Raw genomic sequence first — 6,222 nt, forward strand, 5'->3', positions numbered from 1 at the left:
TCGCCACTTCCTGTTGTTGTGACGTCACGTCCGGGGCGGGGTAAGGGGCGGGGCAGGAGCTCCTCTTAGCCAATAGCAGCGGAGAAGCCCGCCCCGTACACCGAGGGGTGGGGGGGGGGTGCAACAAAAGACAAAGTTCCCCCGTGTAGCCTTCAACAGGCTGTTGGGGCAAGTGCTGCTAGCGAGCACCTATGAAGGCAGGCACGGCGCCACGTGCGCGTGGGGTGACCAGCAAACCACCCCCATCGTCGTCTCCCCCCGCTGCCGATGTTAAGGCACCCACGGGCGAAATATTGGCCAAGAGGAGGCCCTGTCACTCTCTCACCTCCGCTCCGGCACAGATTTGGGGGCCGTCCATAAATGACGTCACGCGATTTTGGACGATTTTGGACGATTTTTGACCCCCCACCCCCCCGAATCACATGGCGTCACAAAAAGACAGACCCCCCCCCCTCAAATATGACGTCACAAAGCTCTGCCCCCTTCCCCCCAAAATAAAACATGTTTCAAATCGCTTTAAATTATTTTCATTGTATTTAATGTGGCGCTGGACTCTGATAGTGTAGGGGAAAACATTTATTAAAAAGTCTATTTAATTAAGTAGAACGTGTTGTCTATATTTATTTAAAGTTGCGCATTTTGATGTGACGTCACATTTCTCAAACCCCCCCCTCGTCACACTATCGTCACAAATGTCTGACCTCCCCCCCCAGCTGCGTGACGTCATTTATGGACGGCCCCTAAGACATTGGAAGCGCTAAAATTATGACCCTGGCGCCTGTTGTGTGTATGTTGAACTTTTTTCGCACCGTACGTAGCCAATTGAGCGAATCGGAGATGCGGGGTTGTCCCAACATGCCATGTTCACGATGGTGTTTGAAGCGCTTGAAACACGTCAACTATTTTTTAAAAAAACTCAGTGTAGCCGACAATGTAAGTCACACAGGTTGGGTTTGTTTTGTTTTAGAAAAAAATATGCGAATTATAACCCATTGGAACCGGTTTTGGCACATTCTGTAACTGATTCAGTCGGTTTTGCAATAACCCGAACCGTACCCAAAATGTATCGTTTCGACTCCCTGAACTTAATCGCCTTAACTTGTTCCTGTAGCAGGACCGTGTTTTTATGACCGGCTCGTATGTAAAGTAACCCTTTACATAAAACATCTCTGACGGCTGACATTATTTAAGCTGGCCTGCCTTTGATCCAGCCTGGGTTCAAGTGGATTGAATTGTGTGAGCTCACAGTGTGCTCCTCTAAAAGACGGGGATGCATTGCCTGGGGCATCATGATGAGCTCCCATACCCAGTCTCAGCATCACCACGCAGCTTCTCGTCCTTGGGCCAGGCCAGATATCGGTACCACCCAAGGTGACAAAACTTCAATGGTGACATTTTATTTGTTACACCAATAGAAGTAAAATAATACATGATAACCTTTCCCAATGAGCAGCTGTTTAATTTTTCTCGCAGGAAACCTGTTTTTGCACTTATCGAAATCACGCCTATTTGCCCGGACGTTACAAATGAAACATTCCAACACCTTTGCTGTTAATTAAGGCAATACATAATTACAAAATGGATGATTGTCCCCAAGGCATGTATTTCATGCATATTCTTGCATTTATTCAATTTCAGTGACTTAGTTAAGCCTGGCATAGATTGGCGCGATCTGTTTTCCTTCTGTTTATAGCAGCTTCATTGCTCATGATCATTTACTGGCAAGCAAGGCAAGTAATGGTGGTTCTGTATTATTTATGTTCAGTAAAGATATCTAAAGTGCTAACTTTATCCTCAATGTATTGTTAATGTACCTGTTAAGATTATTAGTTAAAGCCAGGTACTACAGGCAAAAAATAATGATTTTTGTTCCGTTTGTCAATTTTTATACTTTTTTATATTTTGCTGCTATAAATTGTAAACTTTCATAACATGCACACAATCATTAACAAGACCAGTCTCATCAAGTTTCTGGTGGAAGAGTGGAAACTCCCGCGATACAGAGAGATGCTGCATGGCAAGGTGTTGTGCATGATCTGTGAGGAACTCTGCTCCACGTTGACAGAAGATGAGTGTGAGGAAATAGCAGAGCTGCACTCCACTCATAAAGAAGCTGACACCCGTCTGCTCCTGCATGCATTGCATGCAGCAAATGTGGGCTCGAAAGCAGTTATCATCACAGCTGAGGACACTGATGTCATGGTGCTTTGTCTTGGCTTCCAGGACATCACCTGTTCCATCTACCAGAAGTGTGGGACACAGAACCGCACACAGTTTGTCGATATAAGCAAACTCGCAAAGTCACTTGGAGACAGCATCTGTGACAGCCTAATTGGCTTACACGCCTTCACAGGCTGCGACACTGTCAGTGCATTCGCCGGTCGAGGGAAGCTGAATGCCCTGAAGATGGTGAGAAAGGGCACTTCTTGCCAAGAGACGTTAAGTCGACTGAAGCAGTCATGGAATGTGATGAGCTGTTCCAGAAAATTGAGCAGTTCACCTGTCGAATGTATGTTGCTAACAGCAGCACTGGTGAGGTGAACGAACTGCGCTACCAGCTCTTCTGCACCAAAAGGGGAGAAGTCGAGTCCAGCCAGCTGCCACCATGTAGAGACTGCCTCTTCACGCATGTTCAACGAGCCAACTATCAGGCAGCAATCTGGAAGTGCTGTCTGCATGCTAACCCTGTGGTGTCAAGCCCTACTGAGTATGGATTGACAGACGATGATGGCAAGCTGGCCATTTACTGGATGTGCTCCTCACCCGCAACAGATGTGGTCTTGGAACTGCTAGCATGCAAGTGTGTGCGTTCATACAAAATGCCAAAGCTGCACGTGCCTGTCAAATGGACTGACATGCACAGACATGTGCAGGTTACAGACCTGCAGTAACCAAAAACTGCAGGATGATCCAGAACCTGACTTTGAACTCGGGGAGTCAGATGACGAGATAGACGAGCAGTTTGATGAGTGACAGGGTGGTGATTCTGATGGTATTACTGTGGTAGTAGTAGTATACATTGATGCACAGTGTGGTGATTCTGGACTTGGTTACCCTTGTTAACACCATCTAAGTACACACAGAGCTTGATAACAATAATGTAGCCTTCTTCACATATACCCCTCACTAACGATATATATGGGATTACATGTATCATTGACGAAGTATATGCAAATGTCAATGTTTATAATATTCAAGTAGTTCCTCACCTGTGTTTTCATTGTGTATTTAAACCAATAAAGACTAGTTTGTGACCTACCTGGCTTTGGTATAGGTAGTTTTTCAGTAATAATGCCCATTTCATCGTTCCGGACGCCTGTCAAATGGTATAGAAGTCATGGTAACTACAACTAAGCTGCCACTCCGCAAAGGTTATCATATCAGAATGTCCCACACACATGGAGGATTACAAAAATCAAAGCAGACTTTGCCCCCTCAGGTGGTACCAATAAGTGTGTTTTTTGGTCTGGGCCCATGGACTATTCTGGTTGGCTAGACGAGGAGTCGGCAACCTGCGGCTCTGGAGCCGCATGCGGCTCGTTAAAGACTGCTTCGTGACGTTATTTACATTTTCTTGGTTCTTTCGGTAAAGTCACGTAGAAGGGAAGTAATAAAATAATAAAAATAAAACATAATAAAATAATTCTCACGACGTTTCGGCCACAACGCAAGCAGCCGTCCTCAGGTGAAGAACATGTCTGTCGATAAGACAGAGTCTAAATGACACGTCTTAGACTCTGTCTTATCGACAGACATGTTCTTCACCTGAGGACGGCTGCTTGCGTTGTGGCCGAAACGTCGTGAGAATTATTTTATTATGTTTTATTTTTATTATTTTATTATTTCAATTCGACGTGATTTTACCGAAAGAACCAAGTAGATGAATCCCTGCAGTCACGAAAGCTTTAAATCGAAATTGGCCAAATGCTTCATGTGTATGGGGAAAAGGGCAGGACAAGCAGTGCGGCTGTCAGTTGACCCCAATTCCAATGACCTCATGCCAGCGAGCCTTTGGCACTTTAAGCGGCCTCAGGGTGCACCTAGCCTGGTTTAAATTCCTTGGGTGACATGACCATAACTTAGTGTTAATTGGCAGTGATTGTGTTGGAATGTGGTTGGCCAGGTTCTTAACGCTGTTCTAGGACCTGGGCCCCTGAGTTGTTATTCCTGGCCACGGCTAACATCAGTGGCATGTGAACCGATCTTGGACCTCTCCTAGGTCAGGTCAGTTTCTAAGGGGCCGTCCATAAATGACGTCACGCATCTAGGGGGGGGGGTCAGACATTTGTGACGATGTGACTAGGGGGAGGGAGTTTGAGAAATGTGACGTCACATCAAAATGCGCAACTTAAAATATAGACAACACGTTCTACTTAATTAAATATACTTTTTATTAAATTTTTTCTCCTACAACATCAGAGTGCAGCGACACATTAAAGACGCACTACAATGGCAATAGTTTAAAGCGATTTGAAGCATGTTTTATTTTTTGGGGCAGAGCTTTGTGACGTCATATTTGAGGGGTCTGACTTTTTGTGACACCGTGTGACGAGGGGGGGGGGGGGTCAAAAATCGTCCAAAATCGCGTGACGTCATTTATGGACGGCCCCTAATGAGCACATGGTGAAAAGTAATTATGAAGGTATCATTTATTGTATGTAATGTGCATCACACGTAAATAATATAGTCTTACACGCATGTATTTCCCTGATTGTTATTATTTTCTGAAGTATTATCATGAGATAAATAGATTTTGCTTGATGAACATATGCATTGTGACTAGCTTATGAAACATTTAAAAGTTATACGTTATAAACACGGTTTTACGATTGTTTACTCACTTATAGAATACATCAAGGTAAAGTGATGATTATATAAAGTGATTATTATCGAACTGGAATCGTGAAATGTGAAACCGATTAGCGGAAATATTAGGTTTGGGTAAATGATGAAAATTTGTCGAGAAACAATGAGCACGTAAACGGCGAAATCTTGATATAAAATAAGAGTAGATCATCGATTATTCCGGCTTCCAACATCATCCGCCGATCCGGCAAACCCGGCATGCAATCGGGGCAATCGTCAGAAAACTGCTCCAAAGTCTGTCATCAATCTAGCGTTCGGCACCACGTGCGTGACAAAAAAAAGCATCTACGCTTTATTTCAGCGTCAAATATTACACACAGCACGCTATACACTACATACGACTTAAAAACATTTGAAAATACTGCACGTCGATACATGTTTCATGACTAAAATAACGAATTAAAACTGAAAATATACAGCGCGACCAGTCGAAAAGTTTAGAATCCAGCAATGGTCAAACACCATTGATAATACAAGAGCGCGTTCAAAGCAATGTGTTCGATTGCGTTAGCGAGCAATATACAATTGCAGCTGGAGTCAGACTGGGTAACCGCCTCCAGTTCTACACCACCCCTAATCAATCCCATGCCGGAGTCTTAGAGATCGGAGTGGTAAGTACAGGACGGGAAATACATGAACTTTTTTACAGGATATTTATTTGTATGTTTATTTATGCCGATTTCCTATCGTTAGCAAATTTAAAGCCCCAAAAAAACCAGAAACGCAACACCTAAAAACACAATGTCATGCTCGAATGTGCAAAAAGAACGATGCGATTATCCGGCTTTTTTCGAAAATCCGGTGCCCCCCTTCCTCCCCCCTAAGCCGCCGGGATAATCGATGATCTACTGTGAATTGTATAAAGACACGTATTCGATCAAGGAATGTTTTACTTGATCGATTATTTACTTGATCGATTATTGCAGCACGACTCTTCTCCATGCGGGGCCTCAGTGGGGAAACGCGCGGTGCGTAGACGCACCGACATGCACTTACGTAGTCCAGGCCACGTTTCCGAACCACGTTTTCGGGGGGGGGGGGGGGGTTTGGGGGGCCATGAGCCGAATCGTCGCCTCTCATATAATTGTCACTTTAAGACAGTGTCATTGGCGGACGTATGTGTACGATTTGACTTATACTCCGAGGCACAAAGTGGAACATACCCATTTTAAATCGACATCGCGATGACTTTCGTGAAAAAAACGAGACTGGTTTGAGCGGGACATGTCGCAAGAAAAGGGTTGGGGGGGGGGGATCGATGGCGCATGAGGCAATACTAAAAACGAGCTCACGATGAGCACGTGTCCACGGGGGTAGGGGGGGGGCTCAGGGTGGGTGGGGGGTGGGGTGGGTGGG

The sequence above is a fragment of the Lethenteron reissneri genome, chromosome 26 (genome assembly GCF_015708825.2).
Source record: "Lethenteron reissneri isolate LAM-NWPU_2019-01 chromosome 26, ASM1570882v1, whole genome shotgun sequence".
NCBI lineage: Eukaryota > Metazoa > Chordata > Hyperoartia > Petromyzontiformes > Petromyzontidae > Lethenteron > Lethenteron reissneri.